Raw genomic sequence first — 16,152 nt, 5'->3', positions numbered from 1 at the left:
TCTGAGAAAAAGGCGTGGTAAATCCGGTGATCGAGCGTAAAAGGCAAGTTTCCGTAACCTGTGGATTACACTCACACAATGAATATTGCAGTTTTGTAAAAATTCGTTTAAAGATAGTTAATAGATAGGCATGTGTTCACTGTGATCGGAAACCTGAAGAAATGGGAGGACACGAATATATACAGCTGGTGAGAAAACCGTAACTCGGTTGTTCACCAGGGAACCACACTCAGTCTGTTGAAGAACTTGCAAAGTCTTATATCATGTTATTTTCTAAGGAAAAAACCCACAGCTCTCCCCTTATATTATAGAAACACTATCGTAATCCTGAACTGAACTGTCACAGGTTGTAGGGGCATTCATATTGCGGTATACTGAGAAAAACATTGATCATAGACTTTACTGGAGGGTTTTTAAGACTTTTTCCTAGCTTATCATTTCGCAGGCCTGATACTTGCCGGACTTGTGACCGATACATGTGAAAATCAACTGCACAGATGGATCAGAAATGTTTTCTTTAATGTCCCAGTAAGTATTACATCTACACCAAGCTGAAAAGGGCGCTGAAGCTCTCAACTGAGAGAATACCGAATCACACATTCCCTAGAGTACATCATTCACTATGAGTTTCCCCACGCATCTAGCTACTTTCATTCCTACACTTACACATTCCATCATGTTTCACTGTCGGCAAATTACAAATTATCCCTTATACCTTCACCATGGCGATACAGCGCGAAGTTCTAACACACTGAGTCACTACGAAAAGAAATTTTGATGATATGGCGCGATATCTGGGCAGGACAGAACAAAAATCGAAAGATGTTAATGGTTAAAATATATAAATCTCTCCGCCTTCAAGCCACAAGTGGCCCATCGGGACCATCCGACCGCCGTATCACCCTCAGATGAGGATGCGGATAGGAGTGGCGTGTGGTCAGCACACCGCTCTCCCGGTCGTTATGATGGTTTTTTTTTGACCGGAGCCGCTACTATTCTGTCTAGTAGCTCCTCAATTGGCATCACGAGGCTGAGTGCACCCCGAAAAATGGCAGCAGCTCAAGGCGGCCCGGATGGTCACCCATCCAAGTGCCGGCCACGCCCGACAGAGCTTAACTTCGGTGATCTGACGGGAACCGGTGTACCCACCGCGGCAAGGCCGTTGCCCGTTACAATATATACCGTTACAAAAAAACTGTTTCGTTTGTATGGTATTAAAATTTCTGTTTTTGGTAACATTTTTGGGAAGAGCATCTTGTAATTTATATAAAATCAGTGGAAAAACAGTCTAGATCAAGATGGATATTCTAAAATCATGGCCGGTTTCGACGCAGACTTGGACCACCTTCAGGCACCATCATCAGACACGCAGTTTCAGCGACCGAGGTCAACTGACTGTTCTACGCACCGTCAACTTCAGCTGAGGGGTTGTCTGAAGATGGCCCAGGTCTAGGTTGAAATCGGTCATTGTAATAAAATACCGATCGCAACCACGACTGTTCACTGATTTTACTAGAATTTCAGGTTTCTCGACCTTCCTACGTGCTCTGTGTCGTAACTGAAAAAAGAAAAGACCTATGTTTCTAGAAGAAATATCTGGAATCATTCACAGTGCTATAAGCTTGAAGCGCTATGAAGCAATTACAATGAACCCTGAAGACTGTTTTGACTTTGCTGCTGAATCTGAGAAATATCTGAGTGTGTCTCTTACAATAAGCACCCTCAGCTGGGTTCGAATTTCAAGAGACGGTATCCGAATGGTTAAAACGAGGCAGTCATTCAGCTTGAAGTATGGACAGAATGTAATATCTTCAAAAGATATCAGTCATTCACTACCATCGTATATCCTCAGTTTGCAGCCTCTGGCAGCTAAAGTGGTTCTCAACGTGCCAAAAAGGAACACTTGTTATCGATGATGGACTTCCGGAATGAAAAATCTGAAGCTGATAGGCGGTAGTTATTCGATAGCTTACAGTCACAGTCTGAAGTCTTTGTCAACAAATCTGGAACTATACAGATATTTCTGTATGAATTTAAAGTCAAAGTACATAGAATTTCTTGTTCCACCGTACGTTATTCCATTGATACATGTAGGGAAAGAGGAAAGAATGAGATCCAACGTAGACAGAGGATCCATCTCTCTTTGATGGATATATCAGCTGGTTACTAATGCTTCCTCGAGCTGGGAGTTACCGTTCCTTCCTTTAATTCGTGGTGCACTCCCCTTCTTCTGCTGTTCTATTTAGGTAATAACTGTAAATAACTCTCTCCTACTGCCCTAGTATAAGTATAGTGAAGTAAGTTTTGAGACCGGTTGACACTCTACTACAACGAATTATTTTCCTGGCTTGTGATAAATGCAATCTGCTATCAACTTTTGGCGATCTGTGAATAATGTTTCAGGAGTCTACCGTACTGATGTCATTTTAAGATACATGTGAGGCTAAAAATCCTCAAGTACTGACCACATGTAATATAGAGATATTAACTGACAATTCCAGCTGAATATCTGTATTGTGAGAAACTAGACACAGTGTAAAAAATGAAAAGGAAAGGGTGAAATATGACATTTGTTAAAGGGGTACCGAGAGCAGAAGGCAAGAGATAATGTTCTTATCATCTAGTTGTACTTGCGTTATGAAATATCTTGTACCATAACGTAAATTATACTAATTCTGTGTACTGAATTATGATGTGTATGTGTGCGATGAGATGTTTGTAAGAGCAATTATTTCAAGAAGCCAATGAGGAATAGAAGATGATGTTATTCCAGTAATGATATTAATGTATGTGGATTTTTTATGGGTCAGTATTTCAGGTAGCTAGTGAGAGATAAAGGAAGATTTTTTTCTCCGTAATGATGCTGTATAGCGTTTAATATTTACTTTACAGGTACACTGTGTAACATTGGAAACAAGAACCAAAATACATTTGATATGCACGTTTTCTTTCGGAACAGTGCTCTATGTGTGTTTCGTTATGAGGTTCAAATGGTTCAAATGGCTCTGAGCACTATGGGACTCAAGTTCGGAGGTCATTAGTCCCCTAGAACTTAGAACTAGTTAAACCTAACCAACCTAAGGACATCACGCACATCCATGCCCGAGGCAGGATTCGAACCTGCGACCGTAGCGGTCTCGCGGTTCCAGACTGCAGCGCCTAGAACCGTACGGCCACTTTGGCCGGCTCTTTATGAGGAATTCACTCAACACATAACAGAATTACTTTCTGATTGACGCCTTCTTAGAATTTTTAGCAACTTGCAGTTTACAGAATTACTTTCTGATTGACGCCTTCTTTGAATTTTTAGCAACTTGCAGTTTATTAATGAAAATGTAATTAGCACATTACTCTTTTATCACCAGGAATAAAAACGGTTTTTAGTCCTAATTATACTAGTGAGACTGACAGATGCTAAGTTCATGTTATACATAAGATTTTTGCTCCATTAGTATAAGATGTTGACTGACATTATATGTACTTTAAGAAGGTTTTCCATTCTAAAGTGTGTATACTGCACCTGGCTATTTTGGTTTTACCATACTTCTTCTTGATTCCTGATGTTATTGCACATGAAATAAGTGGTAGTTAGCATTCTGGCCTTATAGATGAATGTATGTAACTTAAGAAACTAGATCCAAGTATTTTCATTTATTTGAGGTACTTTACAAATGAACAAATGTATCCAAGACTGTCATGTGATACCAGATTGATAATTTAACTACTTACATTTTCAAGCAACTGGTTGAAATTACAACAAACAAGCTTTACATGATATAACCATTTCTACTATATGTATATCAAATATGTATTTTTGAATAAGGCGCATCTGCATGGAATTACATGTTTTCAGGACAATTCATTACGGTATTAAGATGTACATCAATTTATCTAATTCCTTGGTGAATTTGTTTCATGTATTCTACCCATACATGAGAGATGATCTTAGTTAACACGCACAAACAACACATAATGGACCAATTATGCTGGATGGCTTCATGCAGTTTGCTGTGGCACTAAATTGAGTGCCATACAGTGTCTCAGTCCATGAAAGATGGACTAGTGGAAACACACACATTATATAATGATCGTGACTCAATAAATTCTGGGTTGTCATTGGAGGTTGTGACAAGACACTTATTCCTGCCTGAGTCTGCCTGAATAAGACCTCCTAATTCTGTGTTGTCATTGGAGGTTGTGACAAGACAGTTCATCCTACCTGAGTCTTCCTGGATAACATACTTACTTGGTAGTGGAGACATTGAAGGCAAAGTACTGTGCTCCCTTAGTGTGCCCCAGGAATGTACTCATGGTACCATACTGGAGCAGCTGTGACAAGCATTTGTGTGTCACATTTCTGCTGTGACATTTTCTTCCTATTGAATGACGTTGTTCTCAAAGATTCTCTAAATAATATTGAACAGGTAATTCTAAACACTTTTGACCCATGCTGTATATGTTTGTATCTTTCTTGCTATATTTTAACTGACAAGAATATTCAATTGTCTTCATAATATTTTCTTAAACATTTGAACAGACAATTTTAGCTACAGTGTAAAGTTTTGTACAATGTGCGTATCTTTCCCACTTCACTGGAATTGACAGGAATACTTAATTTTCCCTACAGGTTCTTTAATCATTTGTACAACCAATTGTAGTGACTTTGTAATGCCTTGTTCCTTATTGTAAAAATATATTTATTTATGCCACTGTTGTGACTTAACCAGGTTAGTGATTTATGACACCAAGCGTCTTCTTACGCCATGACTTCTGCATCGTGGCGAATAAGTAAAATTATGTATTACTGGGAGCTTTTTATACCTGTTGCAACTGTGTACTGTTACTTGCATTCCAAATTATGCACCATATTAGTATCTCTTTGTGCTTCTTCACTGCTACATTTTATACATTGTCACCCACCACATGGTATTTGTAACCACCCTTTTATACCATGTTTTTTATTGTTTCTTTTGGAGAAGTTTTTCAGTGCTTGCTGTTATTGTATTAACTGAAACCACTCTGAAAAATTCTTATTTTATATAGGAGGGGTGATAAAAGGTAACTGTCATACTTCCATGTCGATTTTCCAGAAGTTCTCCTCACAAATGTGAATGAAACTGTGAATCTGATAAAGGTACTCAGCCTCTGCAGTATCGATATAACAATACTCTTTGTGAGTATTTTGGTCAGAGAGATTACTTCTTTTCTAGAGAATAACGGTGAATCAGTGTGCGTTAGGCTGTCTGTCAATGTACTAGGTTTGAAAAGGATGGAAGCTGGCCTGCCATGGAGTGGAGGCAGCAGAACTTAGAAAGGATTTTGCAATAATATGTTTTAGATGAAAAATACTAAGAGTGATTGTATTAATGGAGGAAATATGCAAGTTAGCGTGTAAGGTAATCCAGTTTTATTATATTTGTAATTGTGTACATTCTTATTGTTAGAACATTGCATGTGATTGAAGTCTGGTGTGGAAGTTTTATAATGCAACATGCAGTTTTGTCTTATGTTTGAAAGGAGTGTCACGGAAAGTAATTTTACACAGGAAAGATATTGAGAAATGTTTTGCCTATTTGTCCAGTTGTGAGAACTTTATTAAAGGGTGTACTGTTACGACTTACTGAAGCATAGTTTAACCTGGAGTCTGTGTTCGCCTTTATCATTCGTTCAGTTTAGTTTCTCATTTTTCATTCTTTACCTTTATGAATGTGTGTGTGTGTGTGTGTGTGTGTGTGTGTGTGTGTGTACTCGCATTGCGTATCGCGAGTTTTGTGCTGCAGAAGCATTTTGTGAGAATTTGTAAGGTACGGTCTTACATTGCACAACACAAGTACGGCAAACGTAATTTGGTTCTGGGTAGTCGGATCAGTACCCTTAACAGTAGCAGGTTGCAAAACAGAAGAGCGTTCCGTGGGCACAAGTAGGCCGACGAATTTGATTATCATCGAAATTCACGTCCATTTTAGGGCCCAGTCAGAATGTTGTTTGTGAAAAAATTGTGCGTCAGAAGCTTAATACCAGTAGCAGATCTCAGTAAAGTGTTGTCTTGTTTGTTTTCAAATAATTTTATCAGAAAGTCAAATCGTTAAATTTCGTGTTCATTTGCTGTGTAGTTAGAATTAAGAGTTGTAGTAACGTGACTGTTTGCAAGACTAAAGAAAAGTGTTCACAATATTCAGGGCCAACATTCCTATCGGAATCATTTTTTTAGCAGTCAGACAGCATATGTAAACTGAACTGACAACGGATTGACTTATAGCAGGTGAACTGTTTGATGTACTGACTAATGTGCATTTCACATCATGTAACATCAAATACCAACCAGACACTAGCAAACACGAGTTAGAAGTTATTACAAATTATTTTCAGTTCTCGACCTTTTCTGCCAGGATATGTATTTATATGGTAGCCGACTGATTTTGCAATCAGATAAAATTTTGTTTTGCAGCGATATATAGATTAACATTTCAACAATAGATTTTGAGTTAGCAATGATTTTCAAGATTTGGGACGCAACAATTGATCGATTACACACTGTATGCCATTACAGCGACACAGTTTGATCTTAGTATCTATTACTAGGCAGCAAAAATGTTTGCTTCTGTAGGAAAAGAGTCTTGTGTATTTTCTGCAGTTTTGAATACCAATTTGTGGCAAGTACTTTACAGAGTGTAGTGAAAGCGAGATCCTTTCATTTCATGCATTTATAGTGTTATATCGTGCATGGAATAAGTGATTTTGTTACTGACCTTTGCTACTGTTCAGTGATATAATACCATTTAGAAGTAATATAGTTAACTGAATCTTGAAGTTGTAGATGGTTAGACAGACAGTGATTTTTTATTACGCATACAACATTGTGTCCTTTACTAAAGTATGGGTATTTCTTTGCCTAATGATATTATCACAGCCTAATTTGCATTTATTCAGTGAATCCTGTCAGTGATAATTTAAATATTTTTCTGTCTCCATTAGCATTTACAGGAAGTGCTTTTTAGTAGCTATCTATGTACTATTGATGTTCTGTGTGTGACTGTTTTCCTTCGTGTTTGCTGTATTATTATAATTGCATTAAAATGTCAAGAGCTCAGACCGAGGTGAAATTCCAGAGCTGTAATTGATGTGGCTACTGGTACTACTGTAGACACAGAAGGGACAGTTTAACAGGTTTTCTCTCACAATATTGGTTTAACTGAGACAGATATCACAACGCCTGACAGGACTGTGAGAGTAATTTTTCGATATCAAATACGAAACAAGACAGTGCAGTTAATTATTCTGATTTGGAAAGTGAGCCTGTAGAAAGTAATTCGTCACAATAATCAGATTCTGTAGATAAAGACCCAGGTTTTGCATCTGCAACTGTTGACCATTCTGAGCCAGTCTCTATCCCTTCGTGTAGTATGGCTCAAGATAGGAACGATTTGTTGCAAAGTAGTCTGAAGATACTATCATAGAACGACAGAGAACAGGATAGAAAATTTGTGAAGGTGTTATTAGAGATTAAGTGTGTTACAGAAGACAATAAATTTCTCAAGTTAGAAGTTAAAAGCGTTAAGAAAGACGACAAAGAAGAGGATAGAAAAGTAGAAGCACGTGACAGAGAGATTAAAGAAAGTGTTACGGAAGAAATTAAGTGCTTCAAAGATGAGATGAAACAGATTAGGCAAGACGTACGTGAGGAGTTCAACCCTGTAGTAATCTACAGTGGGGAGTCGAACTTTCACAGTGAAAACACCAGGATAGTCAGTTGGAAACTGGTACAAAGTCTTGACGATCAGTGTGCATTGCTCCAGGCTAAAGAGATGGATACCCGAGAACAGTTAAATACCGTTACCAGGCAGACAGACAAACTTCATGTAACTGTGACCCAACTGTCATACAATGCGGACAAAAATTCTGATTTTACACAGCCTGTTCTCTTTGCCGATTCGGAAGGATATCTTTCTCTTCAACGTTTTAAACAGCGAAAAATGACCACTGACCAACCGCACACGTCTGCTGCAATTGAGATCGTGTATCACAAATTGAACGGAAAATCAGTCACGGGCATGATAATATCAATAGCCATATTTTGCAATTTAACATTTCTGACGAAGTTAGGTGACTCGTGGCACGTAGGTGAACTGATACGCGAACGCAGTGCGTTACGCAGACAAGACAGCACGGTTACATCGCATTGTGCCAAAAATAATTTGCCCTCTCACCAGGATGATTCGTTTAGTTAAAAACATTTCCATACTGTGGGAAAGTTTAAGATTTTTCGAAATTCTTCCAATGATATGTACCCCAGAGTGTGGCTTCAACAATTCCAGGACTGTCTTCCACCTTCAAGGCCAATTGGTCATAAACTTGAATATATGTGCGGCTATTTAGAATCTGAACCAGCCACAAGAATGAGAGTAATTGCGTAAGAATGTTAAACCGAAGATGAATTCTATCATGCATTCTTGTCAGCATACTGGTCTGAAGCAATAAAAAATAGTCACAAATAGTGTCATTATGTTAACGGATTTTGATCAGTCAGATTTTTTCAACCCATCTGACTATTTTCAGTACATTATACGTTTTGAATCGCTTCTTATCGAATCCGTACAGTCCCTCTGAATTAACAGTAAGCTGCGTAACTAAACTACCGACACGTTTGTGACACATTATTTTGGCAGGACGCTGTATAGATGACATTGAAGCTTTTCAAAATTTACTGTGAAAACTTGAAGTTAACGGTGAGGAATTCTACTCAAGAAATAAATACTGGGACGACAACAGGCAAAATTCCTAGTCACAACGAAACAGATCTGATGAAGGATATTCTGCAAAAGTAACGAGAGTTATGAACAGGACAATCAATTTTCTAATAGCCGTGATCACAATCATTCAAACAATTGGCATTCAAGAGGACAGTCTAAAAATCGCTACAATTTCAGTGGCAGGAGCAGAGGTCGTGGTTTTAGGAACCAAAGAAGTTATGGCAATAATGGTGATTACAACAGACATCAGTATAATGAAAGAAGTAATAGTAATTGCGTGAAAGACGAAACTGTAGTTGAAATTGAGAAAATGAGAATACTGTTTTCACCCCATATGACTATCATTACAACAAAATACGAGATAGTACGCTTTATCGTAATAGTTACTACCTAAGAAATTATCAGCAGTTGCGCGATCGTGGAAATTTTCGTCCTGAATGACGTGCTGAAGTAGTTGAGATTAGACCACATAATCATCGTGATAATATTAGACGTAACGGGTCGTCTTAGGTCTGCCAATCTCAGGTTCGCCAATACAGATAATTCAGCTATTCATACAATAAAATTCATACATTGCGAATCCATTAATGAACAAAATAAGCAGTGAGAGCCTGCTATTAATCAAAATGAGGAACAGATGTTAGGTGAAACAGACCATATCCCTGTTAACAAAGAAGCTGCTGAAGACCAAAAACTAAACTTAAAGGAAATCGGTGTGTTTGACTGGCTAACTAATTACATGTCTTTGTCAGACAATGATAGTGAATGTGAAACAGATTTACATCGACAAGCATTAAGGAACATATTAGATATGGTAGCGGATTTCGGTGACATTTTCTTAGGGAAAAGGTTGTGTAACGTGGCTTCAGAGGAGAGACGAATAAATTTTGTCCAGTTTGATGATGTTTGAGACACCTTGCTTGATGAGACGACAGACAATCAAATGGTGCAAATGGCTCTGAGCACTATGGGACTCAACATCTGAGGTCATAAGTCCCCTAGAACTTAGAACTACTTAAACCTAACTAATCTAAGGACATCACACACACCCATGCCCGAGGCAGGATTCGAACCTGCGACCGTAGCAGTCCCGCGGTTCCGGACTGCAGCGCCAGAACCGCTAGACCACCGCGCCCGGCGACAGACAATCAGAACAACTTAATTTGTCGTATAGTGTCAGTTTATAATGGACAGGTGTCTTTATCAGCCGTATTAGGCATTACTATTTCGATTATCAGTGAGTTAGCTTTCAGTAATTGTCAGGAATCAACTGTTTGTCCAGCATTTCCATTTGAATGAACCAAAATTAAGGGTGTGATTACTGGAAAACCTGTAGAAGTTAGAAAACAGACATGTTTAGATTTCATTTGCAAAGGTCATGAATTTTCTGCCAACTTGTTAATTGCGCCCCCTCTGACTACACAAATACCAGCCGTTAATTTCTTGCCTGAATACAAGGATATTCTAAACGTTAATGATTCTAAGGTGAAATCTGAAGTCGGTGGCAAGTTAGTTCCTACGTAGTTCTAGGATTGGATTTCAAAGGAGGAAGAGGAATCACTGTCTGAAATTTTTACCTTCGCGAAAATTACAACCTTCCACAGAAGCCATTGGTCATAAATAAAATATTTCTCAGGAGGCTGCCACAGTCTTTTTCATATCTATGGAATTATACGTGAGAACGAAAAGTTGAGTACATTTATCAGATTCACAATTTCATTCACATTTTTTAGCAGAAATTCTGGAAAACCGACATGGCAAATAAGAAAGTTAGCTTTAAATGTATTAAACTTTTTACTGGGAAATTTGCGCCCAACAAAAAAAGAATTACACGCAGCAGTACTGACTGCGTTTAACTCTCTATTCTAATATACCGACCACATAATAATTAATCACTAAAATTCAGTTTACGTTATTTGGATGAGTAGATTTCGTCAATTTGGAAGCATTTTTTGTAATAATGTAGGCATAACAGTCCACACAAATAGATTCCTTATTATCCTGAAAAATATTTTTCGTTTTGGTAATTACTATATTTCCCATTTAAATGCGTCCTTTTTAATGGAAAGAATTTCCTGTCATTGGACGTCCTGTATTGGACATCACCACCAGCAATTTATACGAAGTGTTTAATTCTCATAATTTAATTTCTTTTATATATATATATATATATATATATATATATATATATATATATATATATATTAAAGCTACCGTATGGTGCATGGCAGAGGGTATCGTGTACCACTAATAGTTGTTTCTGAAACATTCTGGTAGATTAAATCTATCTGCCAAACTGGGACTCAAAGCCGGGAACTTTTCCTTTCGCGGAATGGTGCTCTACTAACATACCTAAACGCTTTATACTTGCTGCGCTGAAACATTCCAATTGATGCACCACATGGTAACCACTGGTACTCTATGAAGATAAATAAATCAACACTTTAAAGATACATTATTATCTTCATATATTTTCGAGTGATATAAGTTGGACAGGGAAGTATCCATATAAAAATAATGCTAGCGTGAATTAAATGATTTGTGAGTTAATGGCAGAGTATTTTATACATTACGTTCGAAAAACAGGACACCTGTGTAACAATAATTCAAGAACAGTCTTAATCGCATTTATTATTGTTATAATACCGCCAACTGGTTTCAACGCGACGTAGGGGTCATCTTCTGGGCGTTTACACCATTGGTCGACTGCTGGTGGTGTCACTCCTGTCTACATAACGGCGGGAAACATAACTTCCGTTATGTAGACAGGAGTGACACCAGCAGCAGTCGAGCAATGGTGTAAACGCCCAGAAGATGACCCCTACGTCGGGTTGAAACCGGTTGGCGGTATTATATCAATAATAAATGCGATTAAGACTGTTCTTGAATTATTGATTAATCATACTAATCGCTGCTTCTACCCATAACCATGTTGTCCAAAAAACTTCTGTAACATTCTACAGCAACTATTATTGAACTAACCGGTTTTCGGCTGTCGGACCATCATCTGGTAAAAGATACATTTGTATAGCTGAAACGAATCATTCTTAGAGAAATACATCTGTTGATAACGGATACACGTTTGCGTCAAGAGTGCGAGAATCGATTTGACCGTGCAATATCTGTGCTCGAAACTAGCACCTAGCGTTTCGCTACAGAGTACATGTTTGATTCAAAAAATAATCCTACAGACTGTTGCTAATGCATTTGCCCGCAGTTCCTTTCTTTCCAGGTTTGCTACTCCTTCAAGGCACGCCAGAGAATTTTTTTGAAGTTAGGAAGATAGTGTGGAAGTCGGTAAGAGCATTGCTTCCAAAAGAAAAGGAAGTTTCAGAAAAAAACACCCATTCTGTTACAAAAATTCATTCTGGTGCATGCACAAGTTGCCGAGGAGAATTAAAGGCTCCTTTCAGCGTGTTTCACCAGGTTAGCATTCTTGTTTGGCTGCCATTACTTTCACCCCTGTCATCCTGAAATTTGTGTCCTAAACCTTCACATTTATTTACTTTGAAAATAAAACAGACGAGATCACAGACGAAGATTTCTGTAATAAATCAGGCCATGCTGATGTGTTATCGGTATATTCGTTATCTCATCCATGACGATGTAATAACCTAATTGTTTTCATATTCCTCATATAAATGCTAGAACCGTGAATTAGGAAATACCATTGACAAAACTTCGAGCATCCTGTTTCAGAATAACTTATCAATATCATTATACAGGTATACCCTAGCAATCAATGAACCTGGAGTAGTCAAATAAAATACTTGTTTTGTAAATAAAATCGCATTTTCCTGTTGCCACTTTATTTTTCCCAAACCCGTTTCGCCTTGTCCTTGCTGTAAGCCTTTATCAATGGGATGAATTACTGTGATCTGTTTTTCCTCTCATCTGGTCTGGAGGCCGCACTACCATTTTATTACCGACATACAAGCACAATTTTGAGTTCTGACTTTTTTCATACTGTTCACCATGTTTCTCCTTTTTTTGTGTGTGCTGTTACTCTTTTGCCACTCCATGTGACTATTTGTTTGGACACTGTGATTCGAACAACGTAAAAACGTAAGAAATAGTTATATTGAGTGGCAAAAGAATAGTACACCACAGAAAAGCAAAACATGGTGAACGGCGTGAAAAAGTTTGGAACTCAAAATAGTTCTTATATGTCGGTAATAAAGTAGTAGTGCGACCTCTACACCTGATGAGAAGAAAAGCAGATCACAGCAAATCATCCCGAAGTTGATGACTTAGTGCAAGAAAAAGGCGAAACACGTTTGGGAAAAATAAATCAAATGGCAACAGGAAAAGGCGGTTTTATTTGCAAAACAAGTATTTCTGTGCTTGCCGTGGAGGACAGCCACGGAAACAGACTTGTTATTCAATTGAAAGCTAACGTCATCCACTAGAGAATTCGCCCACGCAGTGATTAAAATACAAGTTACCTTTGAATATGTGTTGCAGTATAAAATCAATAGACACGGGTGTCTTTTGCCCAATTATCTGTTCAGATTCAACGATACACTTATGAAGAATAATTAGGCATTACATTTACTAAGGACAGTAAATATTCACTTTAACTGCAGCAAAAGTGACTCCAGCAAAGTAGTGTTGTGCTCACTTGATAGTAACAAAGAGAGAAATCAATAAATGAGCGAACACGAGACAGCCAGAAAAGTGGTTGTTTGCGGCTGACATTTTTTTCATCCTTTATTAAATTTTTCAAGCTCAAATTTCGTTAAAACAAAATCTTCCGACTCGACGCCGAATTAGAACATCTGACGCCCCTGAAGTGAGTTGGGAGGCCTAAGTCATAACCTGCCCATCCCAGCCAGCGCGGTGCTGCTAACAACGACATTAGACGCCCCTCAGGAGCTGAGAATACAGGAAGAGGGGAAAGTGGCAGAACTCTTACCCTAAAACAGAGATCTGAGTAAGCAACTTGATCTCACTTCAACCAACAACAGCATTAACTGGCGACACTTAAAATTACATCAAAACATTCAGTTAAACATTATCCTAAACTATAATCAGACTTGCAATGAATAAAAATTCTGGTCTCGATAAACATTGAACATGATAACAACGCGCAGAGAGGTTCATAAACTAGCATTCCCAATGAAGTAGTTACACACAAGATCTTTCCACATACCCAGTAAGTAGTAGAAGCATCTAGATGTTAACAAATGGTGTAGACGCCGCTCTCTAATCTACACGCGCATCAACTTAAGCTAGAGCCCTTACTTACTGCCATTAGTGAGTTCGAGACCAATTAATACTACGCCAGTTAACACTTATGGCAAAATCTGAACTGAAGTGATTGGCAGTAGCCGTAACTTAAACCAGGTTTTCTGTTTAGAGCGGGGATTTAACTCCTCTATAAATAAACAGGCACTAGCTTGATCAACACTACCAGTAAATACAGCACGCGTCAGTAGCTTTAGCAGTAACCAGCGCTCTCGACTAATTTATCACTAAAGTATTACAGCGGTTCCCGCCGTAGGATGAGAGCTCAAGTGGGCCAGTGACGAAATTGATCGACCACGTGAACCAAAACACGTCAGTTCTTAATGCAACACAAGGGCAAAACTTAATAAATTAATGCACACTTTTGTAAAATAAGCTGCACGGACAAGTGTACCAAATGTTCACGTAACATAATCAGCAAGGACATCGAGCCATAGACCATCTAAAATAAGTGGGAATGTCAAGCCAGGCGCTGACGAGGACACACCGTATGCTTAACAAAAATGGTTCAAATGGCTCTGAGCACTATGGGACTTAACTTCTTAGGTCATCAGCCCCCTAGAAGTTAGAACTACTTAAACTTAACTAACCTAAGGACATCACACACATCCATGCCCGAGGCAAAATTCGAACCTGTAACCGTAGCGGTCTCGCGGTTCCAGACTGTAGCGCCTAGAACCGCTCGGCCACCTCGGCCGGCCGTATGCTTAACATAAATGACGTGCGTTCAACACAAGGTAATATCAAAATCACGATGCATAAGGGAAACACAGAGCAACACAAGGCGAAGACAAATCTAAGCAATCCCACGTTCGCCTAACAACCAGTGAACAGGACTATACCAAACTAATATAATGCAACCAGTTAAATTTAACACTCTGTACGATACGGCCCTCGCATACCACATGTCATCGGACACCACCAAAGTGTGATCATCTAACGCCAATCCCACAGAGTTCGCACGTGAGATTTTTGGGTCGTTCCTCTCGAACGACGTGCAAAATTTACTTTCTCGTTAGTAAACTCACTGTTCGGATCATACCGTTGAGATACAGGGTGAAATTTCAAACAGATGCCACGGGGATCTCACAGCAACAGCTAATACAAGTCACAAGGCTTGCAAACTCAAAGCTACTAATCTTTCACTTAGTTAGACTACCAAACCAAACACGACCCATGCCTCGTGACAGATCATGCGTCGTAACGAATCACACATAACGGAGCTATAGCCGCTCAAGGACCAGGAACATATACTCCATGAAACTCGCCACGTGCGCACTCTGACAACTTGTCGATGCTTGCCGCAGGAAAAAGCTAACCTGGTGCCGTTAGAACACAACCGAAGCTAGCCCGTTCTTTCACATTTAGAAATGAATTACCAAGTAAAGTGAACCACGGTAGAAAGAATACGAGAATGCTTCCATTTACAGGCCTATTCTGCATATCATCTAACACTGTGTCGATTCCGTTGTGCATGACCTAATTCACTCTCAGAGTGCGGCAACCACAATTACGGACATCGAATACTGGATTTCAATTGGACTGAATAACTCATCTCTCAATGTACAGCTGACAGCACTATGTACCGGCAATGAATATCCGAGTACTAAACATCCAAAGGTTTCGCACGTACGGCAAAAGTAAATAACCCATTAGGCAGAAATCTAGCCAAGCGATCAAAACGATTACACTACACGTGGTGCCTAACCATGCCGGGAACGTTCAAGTTCACTGGTGCAAAATATGATACTGAGACAAAATTAAAAATTATTTCTATACGCCGGCCGTTGTGGTCGAGCGGTTATAGGCGTTTCAGTCCAGAGCAGTGGGACTGCTACGGTTGATGGTTCGAATGCTGCCTCGGGCATGGATATGTGTGATGTCCTTAGGTTAGTTAGCTTTAAGTAGTTCTGAGTCTAGGGGACTGATGACCTCAGATGTTAAGTCCCATTGTGCTCAGAGCCATTTGAACCATATTCCTACACGCCGTCCGCACACCAAATATGCAACACATATTACTGATCACTATCCACGCAACGTTTTCTTAAGGACTCCGAGTGAAGTCAACGCTTTTCAAACTAGAATTTTGTGATAGATCAGAAACACAAACAAACTCTACGTTCACTGCAAACCACGGGGAATTCAGCTTGCCGGT

General features: G+C 39.0%; 1 pseudogene; it reads right to left on the bottom strand.

Annotated features, from left to right (window-relative positions):
- Positions 1-1,049: 1,049 nt before the first annotated feature.
- Positions 1,050-1,167, bottom strand: LOC126420214 (5S ribosomal RNA; annotated as a pseudogene).
- Positions 1,168-16,152: the final 14,985 nt, after the last annotated feature.

Source organism: Schistocerca serialis, chromosome 9 (genome assembly GCF_023864345.2).
Source record: "Schistocerca serialis cubense isolate TAMUIC-IGC-003099 chromosome 9, iqSchSeri2.2, whole genome shotgun sequence".
Classification (NCBI taxonomy): domain Eukaryota; kingdom Metazoa; phylum Arthropoda; class Insecta; order Orthoptera; family Acrididae; genus Schistocerca; species Schistocerca serialis.
The sequence above is the reverse complement of the archived record's forward strand: the minus strand, read 5'-3'. Positions and strand labels throughout refer to the sequence as shown.